General features: G+C 40.2%; 1 pseudogene; it reads right to left on the reverse strand.

The window, feature by feature from the left end:
• Positions 1-839: 839 nt before the first annotated feature.
• On the reverse strand, positions 840-1,203 carry LOC100566889 (small ribosomal subunit protein eS12-like; annotated as a pseudogene).
• Positions 1,204-12,701: the final 11,498 nt, after the last annotated feature.

Genomic DNA, 12,701 nt, shown 5'->3' on the forward strand with positions numbered 1-12,701 from the left:
CCACTGCAGAAATAGTAGATTTTCTTTACTTGAATAGCCTTTCTGTTCAGAAAAAAGGAATAAGATCTAAGTACAATGTTCTAATGATTTCATTAAAAACTCAAATCTCTCTGGAGCCTTCCATCCAGTATTATTTTCCATGCACACAAATGGTTACCATTCCTCTGTGCGCCTGCAGATGCAGGGGCTGGAGTGGGGTGTTTGTACAAATCAGCTGAGCAAGGAGAGAGGGTTGGGGAGCCCAGGTCCTGACTGTACAAACAAAAATAATTCATTAATGGAGACAAGGGGAAGGGGAAGCAAGCAAGACAAAGAACAAAGCAAGCAAACCATTCCCCAAACAACTGGTACATAAACCAGCCCAGAGGCAAAGCCTTTACTCTTTTCCTCTTTGGGCATTCAAAGTACAGGATTCTAGGACTGTGTTTTTCTTGATTAAACTCCTGTAGTTTCTGCCACAATTCTGCTCTTCAATTTTGCAGCTTGTGCATGCTTGGGGAATGCATCACTTTAATTGGAAGATGCTCTATTGGGATCCAAGTCACATGATGGCTTCTTCAACCATATTTTCCACGAGCTTTCAGCTGGGATTTGTGGAGGGACACCAAGGCAATTTCTCTTGTCCTCTCAAAGCCAAAGGAGTGTTTTCTGCTCCCTTGGCATGTATGCCATAAAACTTTAGGAAAACTATGCTGGCCATGTAGATTAATCAACCTTGCTCATATAACCTTTTTTTTTTTTTTTTCGTTTGGGGCTATAGATAGTGGCAGTAAGTGTTCAAATAGCTAGTCAACCACAATACCCAGTCTATTTTTTAGGCTAAAAACAATATGTTATTTGTTCATTTCTTACACTTGAAGTACTCTTCGATTACATCTTTAGCCTGAGATTCTTTGCCATAGTTTTTCACAACCACACAACTGCAGCCTACAACTTTGTGGGGTTTTCCTTCTCTGTTGATCTTGCAGAGGTCCACCCGCTGTTCCAGCTTCCTTTATCAGGTTGATCTGATGTTCAGCACAAAGGATTTTATACCAGTTTGACATACACCGGCTCGTTGCAATTGGATGCAAGAACACAAAGATGGGCTTGGCGTTTGTCTAAAGCTTTGGCAGCTTCATGGGCCAATTCATTGTGGATGAGTAAGTTCTTCAGTACTTCTTGAAGGGCAGTGTTGACATCCATTACACCTCCAGCAGCAATGCCTTGACCATGGTTGGTGGTGATGATCCTGCCCAGGGTTCCTCACTGCCTCCGCACAAGTCGACCACAATATCTAGTCTATTTTTTGAAGACATCCAGATAATTGGACCCCACCATCTGTTTAGACAATTATATCATTGCTTACTGGCAGGACATTCCCTTTAATATTAAATTGAAATCTACCTTTGTGTAACTTCAAGCTTTCTTGGGCTCATCTGCAGCTACCACAAAACCCAGGGCCAGTCCAGATCAGGTTTTGTGGTGGGTGTCTTCCTGGCCCTGAAGGCATTGGAGATGTTCTGAAACTTTGAAATAAATCTGCAGCACTGGTGGGTGCAGATGGCCAAGTCGGGCTGAAAACAATTCAGACTGCTTGTCACCCTAACCCTTTCCTGTACCCCTTTGCCTGTGGAGAAGACTGGAAATGTCAGCAAATGCATCCAATGATAGCCATGTCAATGTGATGGACTGACACTGACTCAGTCCAACCCCTTTTTCCTTAGCTGCCGAATGCAAAGAAAAGAGGATGGCAGAATTGGTACATGTAGAATGAGTCCTGTTCACATTGAAACTGGTAATCTGTACACATTGGAGCTGTTATGCTTTCTGCCCAAAGTGGGGGGCTTCTCTGGAATTTTGCCAAACTTCTAGAGCATTTCTTGTCTTTGCTTCATGCAGGGTTAAACTAGTTTAGCTTGCTTTACCCTATGTTGAATCCTGGATGTCCCTGGACATCTTTTGGACATTGAAGAGTGATTTCTGCTCAACTTTAGATTATAGGGCTGATGTATACAGACCCTTGGTCCTACCCACTGGGGAAGGGGGGGAGTATTCTTTCTCTTCTCTATGATAGCCCATGGGTTATTTAAAAATACAATTATATCACCCATCATTCTTCCCTTCACCAAGTACTTTCAACCTTACTTCATGTGTTTTGCTCTTCATACCTTTACAATTCTCATTACACTTGCTTCAACTTGTCTCTATCCTTCGTAAACATGAGGTGCCCAAAACTGAACCTAGCACTCCGGATGAAGCCAACAGCTTGATTAATGTCAACCATAAGACTACTAAGAAATGGAGACTCTGCCTCAGAATTTTAAGGAGTGTGCAATTAATTTCTGAAACTCTTACTGAACCCCCCTTTTAAGACTCAACTGGACTTATTTTCTATTCCCTCTCCTCTGGCATATGGCATTATGTTTCAGTTGTGAGTATGTAAAAAAGAATGTAGAGCACCAAACAGGTACCAGCTCATTGACATTTCTCTGTTGTTTTATTTAAGACCTATGATTTAAAATAATGAGTGGCAGTGTGAAAGCTTCCCAGTCGGGAATAGCTATGGATAAGTAACATTTCTTTTCTTCTTTTCCAACGCTGTGTGCGGTTTGAACGACTCCTTTCGCAAATGTGAATGGAAAGAGAGAAACAATCAACAGAATGCTTGAGGCTCAGAAAGACATCAACACCTTCCCGCTATGTGTCCTGTTAGTTAGGTTCCAACTTTTCAGTGTCCTGAAGAGTGAATACATCCATTTGTTAGCAACTCCTATTAATTTCGAATCTCCACTGGAACAGCTGGTTCATCCACTTCTCCCCCAGCATGTTTCAGTACTTCAGAGTATAGTACAACTGTAAATTATTAATTCATGGGTCAATTAAAAATAGTCAGCTGCACTGCACAACATATTCCACCACTCGATCTGACACTGAGCCAAAGGTAAACAGATTGCAGAATTACATGGGAATCCGTGCTTATTGGGTAGAATCTGAATTGACAGCTTCTACACAGACAAAAAACTCCCCATGAATTTGATTTATCTGTTTTGACTTGCCTTCATTATAACTATAACAAATAGTAAGGGTCTTTTTTTTCTTAAAAATAAGGCAACCTGAAATATAGGTAAACCTCCTGCTTTATGTGACCAAAAAAGTTGTATCTACACTGTAGAATTAAATCCATTTTATATTGTAATATGTACTGCCATGACTAAATTCTATAGAATTCTGGGATTTGTCATTTTTTTGAGATAGTTGCCTTTCTCTGTCAGAGAGCCACATCAAATTACAAATCCAAGGATTTCATAAGATGGAGCCATGACAATTACTGCGGTGTCATCTTGATATCATTCTCTAGTGTGGATGGTCTCAAAGGCAAGAGCCTTGAACCTATTGACGAGTTTAGCTGGGTAGATCCATTAAACAATTTGTACAATGATGGATCATCACCTGAGCAACCCCATTGGTTAAATGGATCCACTCTAGGTAATATCAACAATAAGCAAACATACTGGTAAATCCACCATTCATTGTACGGTATTGATATTCAGCAGAATGGTGGTGTAAATGTGCCACATAACTTTTCATAGATTTACACTACTTAAGCACAATGCAGGATCTTGATCAAAATCCTAGTCAGAAAAGAACCCATGGATCATTGAACCCATCCCATGCTCAATCCAGGTTCTCCAACTAAAGCATCTCCATCAAGAAGATGTCTAGTCTCTTTTTGAAGATGTCCTGATGAGATCCCACTAACTCTCCAGACAATTAGCTCCATTGTTGAAACACTTTTACTGTCATGAAACGACATCCACATATTCCACTTAATAGGTCTCAGCCATGAAAGCCGATGGGTTCCCTGAGCTTTTTATGGCTGACTCATCTCAACCATAACGATATTCTCAATGTGTCTCCAACTCATCTGAGGCCACAAGTTGAATGGCATCTAAAGAAGAGCCAACAAATGGAAAGAAAAGGACACTTCTGAAGATGGCTTTATGTACTTTATCCCCAATCAAACAGATTCTTTTCAACGCTAATCAGAATTTCTCTGTGCTTTTTACCTTCCACGGTTGTTCTATTTTATTTTTTATCAAAGGGAAGTCTTGAATTTGACTGTCGGGGATTTGCCTTCAATTAAGGCTTCTTTTTATACTCTTTATATTTAAGCCTAGTAATGAGAGGGTGGATTGGGCAGGAGAGAGGGCAAGATAAAAGACAAAACACAAATTTCAGAGAGAGAGAGACATTTCAAAGCCTACACTGCTCATTTTTGAAGTGACTTTAATGTGGCCTATTAGTTCACATGGTAGCTCTTTCCTTGGTGTTGTCCTTGCCTCTGTGAGGCTGGACTATGTAAATGGAAAACCACATACTGTAAATGTTGGAAGCATAGAGACATCAACACTTGTACGAAGTGATTAATGAGAGGGGGAAGTCTAGATAACATTTGCTTCTTTGTTTCATCCTCTATATCTTTCTTTGGTCTAAGTATTCAAGCATTTTGTTTCCTTCTTACTTGCAGAGGTCACTTCTCAATTCTTTGAAAAGTTAATTAGTCTCTTTGTTCACTTCATTGGAGCATCCATGGAGCTCCCTCCTCAATAATGTCTGCTAGCCCACACTCACACAAGATAGCCAAGATTTTAGGGGCTCTTATAATGAAATATATATCAACTTATTTCATATCCAGAAGTAATTTTACAGAATCATAGGGCACTTCAAGACAAAATCTGTGTTTTATAACACAGCAAAAAATCCCGAGACTTGACAGCAGGTTCGCACACAGGTCTGTTAATCGTGGCAAATGGTCCCTCACCATCCTTGCAGACTTCCTTTGTAGCGGATCAAGATGGAGGGTGGAATGACAACTAGAGCTTTTAACAACAATTTTGCTGACAAAATCTCTCGAATAAGAGCTGATTTAGATCTGTCATTGCAGATCATTGCAGAGGCCAGCAAAGAGGTGTCCAGTGACTCTGTGAGTGGCTTTACATTAGATCAGTTTCAATTGGTAAGTATTGTTGATGTGGACATGGTGCTGGGGCAAGTAAGAAAGACAACCTGCTTTCTTGATCCCTATCCCTTTTGGCTTGTAGTCCAGGGAGGAGATGCAGTTTGATCTCAAATACAAGAAATTATTAATGCATCTCTCAGGGAGGGGATTTTTCCATTCCATTTAAAAGAAGCGGTAGTGAGACCACTGCTGAAGAAGCCCTCCCTGAATCCCCTGAATCTTAATCATTACAGACCAATGTGTAATCTCCTTTTTTTGGGTAAGGTGACTGAGATGGCAGTTGCCCTCCAGCTCCAGCTTTCCTGATAAAACTTTATTGTTTCCAACATCCCCAGCTTCCTAAACTGCTCCTCATAGTTATTTCAAGACTATTTACCATTGTGGATGTGTTCCAGCTTACCAATACCTTTGAACTGTGGTGTCCAGAACTGGACACATTATTTCAGATGGGTTCTGAACAAACCAGAACAGAATAGTGCAATTACTTCTCTTGATCTAGACACAATGTTCTTATTGATGCAGCCTAGAATCCCATTGGCTTGAGATAATAAATGTTAAGTTTTCTTTTTAATCTTCAAAAGCATTCTGGATAATTACTTCTGTTTCAATCACTACCTCATATTGCAATGGGTCTACTGAATTCTACTTAATATTGATAACAAATACTCTTAAAGAACCTAATTATATGCTATGAGGAAGAAAACAGAGAAGAGAAACAGCAAGAGAAAATGGTGCAACAACATTATTATTATAATGGGTGGGATTCAAAGCGGTGTACAACATATACAATTCATACAAATACATCAGACCACAATACATAATCAGTTAAAACATCATATCCCAATATAAAAACCCAATTAACATATCAAATAAAACAATTTAAAAAACTTGCAGCAAACACCATTTAAAGATATCCATAACCTCTGGCCACTGAAGTTATTTGTCAAGTATTCTCAAAATATTATTCAGAGTGGCAGTGCCTATTATCATATGTCTGGGAAGGCCTGGCTCCACAGAAAAGTTTTAATTTGTGAACAAAAGCCCAGTAAGGAGGGGGCTAATCATTCCTCATTAGAAAGGGAGTTCCAGACCCACGGGGCCACCACCAAAAAGGCCTTCTCTCCCGTTCCCACCAAACGTGCCTGTGATGGTGGTGGGACTGAGAGAAGGGACTTCTCTGAGGATCTCAGAACTTTTGCTCTTATATTTGACCAATATTCTCCATATATTCTTCCATGATGGCTTCAACTTCCATAGCTTCATTTAGATGTGTAACACCTATGCAGGATAATCCACTAGATGAAGTGAGAAACTACTTGGGGGAAAGAGTATATGAGGCAGAGAAAGGAACAAGCTATGATTTTTCCACAATTTCTTTGCAGAGGAATTTCAGGGATGCAAATGTATGTAATCTTCATTGTTGCAGTAGTAGTGTTCCCACAAGTCATTTGCAACTTATGGAAACCCTAAAATAAGCCCAGCACAGGTTTTTTTAAATCAAAGCCTGGCCTCCAAAATCATAATCCAACACTTAAACCATCACATCAAGTTGACTCTCTATGTCATCCTCATATGGAAGAACAAATAATGTATAGAGTGTTTTTTCTCCATGGTGCAAAAACATGATGAGATCTGTACAGATTTCAAGCACAATTTACACTTGGAGATATTTGTTGAGGAATGTATTTACACACAAATGCACCTTATTTTATATATAAGAAATATGGGGTTTCTTTTATAAAAAATAAAAGGTACAGAATAATAGTACATTGATTCCACATAAACAGCTATGGTTATACCTTATGGAGTTAACTCTCAATCCCAGAGGAAGGCAATATATCTTGCCAAAGAAACCCTGTGATGGGGTAGCCATAAGTAAGAAAAATGTATATTTCTCTCCTAAATAATTCCTTGAATAGTGTCCCAAATGTGTGAAGAATCTTGCTGCTCTTTTGTTTTTCTCTCCAGGATTTTTCCAAGTTGAAGAGACACTTAAAAATAAAAATAATACTCATGAATATTCTTTTTATCCCTCCTTTGCTGATGTAAAGTCACCCGTTCTCTGTGGAAAGCAGCTGTCAGGCTATTGTTACAACTAAGCAGACTATTTTGCCCCTCCGAAACACTCCTTTGGGGAGTAAGTATATTTGGCGCATCTCTGGACAACGACAACAACCCTCTGACCTTCTTCTCTGACTTTTTCATTGCCAAATTTTATGTGCCTCAAAGGGGAATGAAGAGATAATGTACAGAAGGCAGTAATCTGGTGCTGGAATTGAACAAGATAGCTGACCTTCACATGACTAACATCTGACTCTGTTTGATAAAGGAAGGTTAGCATTGAAGAGCTGGTCCAGCTGGGTTTCAGCCCTCCTGATATCTTTTGAGTCCAATCAGTTGCTATATTCTGGCCATACTGGTAACAGCAAAAAGAGGTTGAGTCCTCTGGCAATGGACAGTGCGGATGTCTCCACAGTTGCAGAGCCAGCTTAGGCCAGCCAAAGCAGAGGGGGAAAGCAGTGGGGTGACTTGATTGTCGTCTTGGCCAGCATCATGACACAACGCTGATGAGCCAAATATTCTGCAGAAACCAATTGACCTAAGCCGATTGTCAGTGGCTCAAAAAGGACAAAAGGAGGCTATGCCATGCAAACCTTCCTGCTCAAAAAAAGGGGACTGGGTTCACATTTTGGAGATGATAACATAGCTCAATAATAGAACAAGATCTCCTCTGCAGAAGCTTCTAGCTTTTATCTTTAACGTCTTCAGATATTAGGGACATCATTCAGGAACTGTAAATACTGGAGACAAAGGAGGAAAGGGGAAATGTTGTTCCACTTCTTTCTGGAGTCACTCAGCTGGATATGCACAAGTCTGAGAATGTCAATAGTTTTCTCCTCATTGGGTGGACGTCAAAGGGTTTCTCCCCTTCAGAGGAAATTATGGGTTCTTCCAGACTACTTCAAAGAAATGAGAGGTCTTGAAACAAAGCTTTCCTAAAGATAAAGGTGGTGCCAGGATGCCCAGGAGATGAGCAACAAGAGACATTGCAAGAAGAAGGAGGATTCAACTTAACCACTAAATGCAGGAAGCAGAAAAGAAAGGTGATAGAGGTATTCACAGTCAAACTATTTACTTGATGCCTTGGGCATATCACAAGTATGCTCAGCACAGATGATGTGCGAATATTTTTCATGCATATGGGACAATGCAAACTTTTACAAAGATGTGTGTTTTGTTAATATGTATTTTAAAATAATGAAAGGAGAATCGCACTCAGGTGACACCAAGGGCCATCCATTCTTCCATGGAGAAATGGATTGTCTTCCAACCTTGATTTAAAAACTCCAAAGATAAAGACTCCACGAGACTCTGGGGTAGCAGAGGTATCAACTCAACTCAATCAGCTCAAAACTGTTGACAGGGACAGTTACTGGGCATTGGGAATACATGTTTGTCTGCATGACAAATGGTTCAGATTTAATAAAACACTACTAGTGCAAGATCAGATTCTTTGAAAAAAGGATCCAGTCAAACCTCTTGAAAAAGAAAATATTAAAATTCATCTTTTGCTCCTTTCTGTGTCTGCATGAAGCCAAATAGAGAAAACAGGAGCTTAAGATGAGGAAGGGGGAATCTGGTATTTCACTCAAAAACCATGCCATTTCCCAATAAAAATAAGATAGTTCTTCTCTTTCCTCTAACTGCTTTCCAGAGGGGCAAACAGATCAGGAAGCGGACTCTCTTTTTCTTTGTTTGACTTCACTGTTGGTTTTTATGAGGCTTCTGGCTGGATTAAAATTACTTTGAATAACACTTCCCTTCAGGAGAATTTGATTTGAGATTTCCCAGCAGGGCTGCCTCCAAGCTCAACAGAACTGTGTTCTTTCCTCTCAATGCCCTTCTTTTTTCAATATTTTTTTTTCTTTCCCTCCTTAAAACAACCATATATGTGTTTACCCAAGGAACTTTGGCTGTCTAAGAAGCAAAGAGAAAGCAGGTTAAGGAAACTCAATTCAGGGGCAGTTTTAAGGTCATGTGACTCAGCAAACTGTTGCACAGAGACGATTTAGGGGGGATTAACCTTTGGATGTGTGTGGGATTGGCTCTCCGTTCACCGATCCAACAAATAACTCAAACATCCTTTCCAATCTGAAAATACTGAACATCAAGGAAAGTAGAAGTGATGGGGCCCAGCCACAGCTGCAACTAGAAATGCACTTAGGGTCCATCTATAGGTTCATCTATATTGTAATCTTAATGCAGTTTAACAGCAGTATATCTGGCATAGTTCAATGCTATGGAATCCTGGGATTTATATTTTTATGAGGCACCAGCATCCTTTGGCAGAGAAAGCTAAACATCTCCTAAAACTACAGCTCCCAGGATTCCATAGTCCTGAGCCATGGCAGTTAAAGTGGTGTTGAGTTGAATTAGTTCTACAGTGTGGATGCACTCCAAGTTTCATCTCCAAGGTAGCAACAAGTAATTTCAGCAATTTTCGTTCTACTATGAGAAAGTCCTAAAAAGAACTTTTTGATTTTGGAACTTATTCCATGTAAAATTTACACTTCAGTCATTCCCTTTCTTCCACAGTGTATTGGCTGATGGTGATACATCTTGAGGTGGGACTGAACCAAATGTATTGCTAGAAAGGTAAGCAGCATCCCACCAGACTGCATTTGTCAGTATCCTTCTCTTCCACAATGTATCTAATATTGTACCAGAATAATGGGATGTTGCATTTGGCAATATTGGCAATGTGGCATAGTGGGAAATCATGATGTCCTGTCTGGTCAGAATTCCAATCATTGTGAGTAGTCACAGGTATTAGTGTAACAAAACAGGACAATATAAAAAGATTAATCCCTATACTCTTTCAGGTTATTATATTTTAATACTTTTGATTCCTTCCAACTAGTGTTACCAAATATTTTCCATCTCACTTTGAACATGTAGTATTTTTAATTTTCTTGTTGTTGTTTGTGTGTGCCATCAAGCCATTCCAGACTTATGCTCACCCTAAGTTGAACCTATAATGGGGTTTTCTAAGGCCAAGAGTGAGTGGCCCGCCTACAGTCATCCAGTGAGTTTCTGTGGTTGAATATGGAGTCAAACCCTGGTCTCCAGAGTCCTAGGCCAATGCTCAAACCACTGTACCACACTAGCTCTATATTAGGAATGAGCAAACTTTGGCCCTCCAGATGTTTTGGACTTCAACTCCCAGAAATCCCAGGGAGCTTACTGGCTGTTAGGAATTGTGGGTTTTGAAGTCCAAAACACCTGAAAGGCCAAAGTTTGCCCATGCCTGCTCTATATTTATCCTATGATACACCTCAATACAGACTACAATACAACCATCCAGTGTGGCATAATGATTTTAAGTGTTGGTCTGTAATTCTGGAGACCTGGATTCAAATACCCATGGAAATTCAACCACTTTCAAACAGCTTTGGCAAATCACATCCTCTTAACCAGTGGCTCCCAGCCTTTGGCCCTCCAGGTGTTTTGGACATCAACTCCCAGAATCCCAACCATCTTACCAGCTATTAGGAATTAAGGGTGCTGAAGTGCAAAACATCTGGAGGACCAAAGGTTGGAATTATTGCTCTACTCAAATCTTGCCAAGAAAGCATCGTGATTGGTTTCCCTTAGGGTCACCATAACTAGGAATGATCTTGAAGGCATACAACAAGAACAACCCCACAATACAAGATAGATAGATGGTAGATATATGATAGACAGATGATAGATAGAATAGGATGTGCATTACATCAATATGCAGGATGGCTTGTGTACAAGATTAAAATCCCGCATTAAAAATAATATTGATGCAAACAATGATCCTCTCCGGATTTTAGAATGTTATCAGTCCAAAGGCTGGTTTGATACTGTGTGGAAAGGGATGGAAAAAACTGAGACAATGTGCATATTCAAAAGGTATTTTATAAATTATCCTGGCTAAACTAGAATTCAAGTGGAATAGAACACAGGAAAGAAGAAATCCATGCAATGGTCAAAAGCAGAATGCAGAAAATACAATGAATAAATAAGCTAAATAAGCAAATGACTAATTTCATCTTGATGAATTTCAATAAGTCTGGCAAAAATGTAGAACTTTTCTTAAACTTGCTAGGATTTCTATATTCTTTTCTTTTCTGTACTCTGGAATTGGCAAGAGTGTTAGAACATGCTGCATAATCCATTCAGAAAGCTGACATTTTTCCTTACAAGCAGGAGGCAGAGCACATGAAAATTAAAGCACTGAGCCTACCCAGCTGGCCTAGGGAGAGGAACATTACAAGAGCACCATGGTTCAGTGAGCACCTACCTCGCATGTCATCAAAGCACAGTAATACCTGTGGAGATATGTCCAGCACATCCTCAGCTCCATCTCCCCATGCAACAATCCAATCTGAAGTTGTTTTATGTCCCCACCTCCTATCACCTTGCAAAGCCGAGGATGTTTGGAGGGCACCAGACTTGACAAATAGCTTGCCAGGCAGCAGTAATTAATAGTGTAATTGGTACAAAGGAAAGGGATGGTCACTTTCATGTAGCTAAGAAAGCCACTGGTAGCTTACAATTAGAAGGTGAAATCCAAAACTATGCTGCTCAGTACTTTTACTCTCTTTTCCCTATTGTGCAGAATCTCATGATAGGGTTTTCCATTTGTACAGGTCTGAATGAAAGAGTAACAGAGTGCAGCACAAGGACAGGGTATCATCCCATCTCACTTAAACTAGTGGAAGCATTTAATGGGCACTAGCCAAAGAATTGTAGTTGTGTTGCTAAAATCTTGGACATATTTTTTTCTCCCAAGAATCTTTTAAATGGAGATGTCAACAACTAAACTTGGGATGGTTTCCCCTTCCCGCAGCTGTGCATCATCACCAAAACGCTGCATTGAGGATGCAAGCGGCAGAATTTTGTGGGGAAAGAGTTGCCAAGCTCATTCATCACTATGATAAGTGCGTAGATTTGAATGGCGACTATGTTGAGAAGTGGTATTTGGGTGTGGCTTTCAACTGCCTATGGTAAATGTTTTCTCCTATACTTTGTTCATTTTTAATTCCAAAATGTAATCTACTTTCTGGATAATTCCCGTATCATCATGCCCTGGGAGGGAACACAGGCTCCCTCAATGCCCATGCTACATAAAGTGCTGCTGGGAAAGTGAGTTCCCATTTGCCTCAAGTGGGAACTGTGGAGGAGCTCTGGGAAGGGACGGAGGAGTCTGCTGGGGAAGAAAGCAAAGGATGAGCTGCCGCTGGTTTGATTTGTGTTGCTGCCTACCTGAGGTGGAGGTAGCCACTCAACCCCATTAGCTCCCATTAGCCGAAAAGATCTGACTGCTGTGATCTGTTTTGGCTAAAGCTTTGGTTGCCCCCCTCCAGGCTTCTTTTCATGAAGTCGGCGGAAGAATCCCCTGAATCACTAGAATCTGGGACACTAAAATGATATTTTACAAACTCCTACAATCTGACTAGGGCTTCTGGGAGTTGGAAGCCCAAACATCTCAAGGACTATAGGTTGAGCAGGCCTGGTTTAACTTAAACTTTACCAATCTGTCTGATGCTCTAAAAAACAAATAGTAGTGAAAACCATCCAATAAATGACTTTGATTTGTGTGGCTGAAGGTAGCCAATTTCCCTCTCAAACACAAAACATGCAGCCCAAACTTGTATTGTTCATGAGT

This window comes from Anolis carolinensis, chromosome 2, assembly GCF_035594765.1.
Source record: "Anolis carolinensis isolate JA03-04 chromosome 2, rAnoCar3.1.pri, whole genome shotgun sequence".
Taxonomy (NCBI): Eukaryota; Metazoa; Chordata; class Lepidosauria; order Squamata; family Dactyloidae; genus Anolis; species Anolis carolinensis.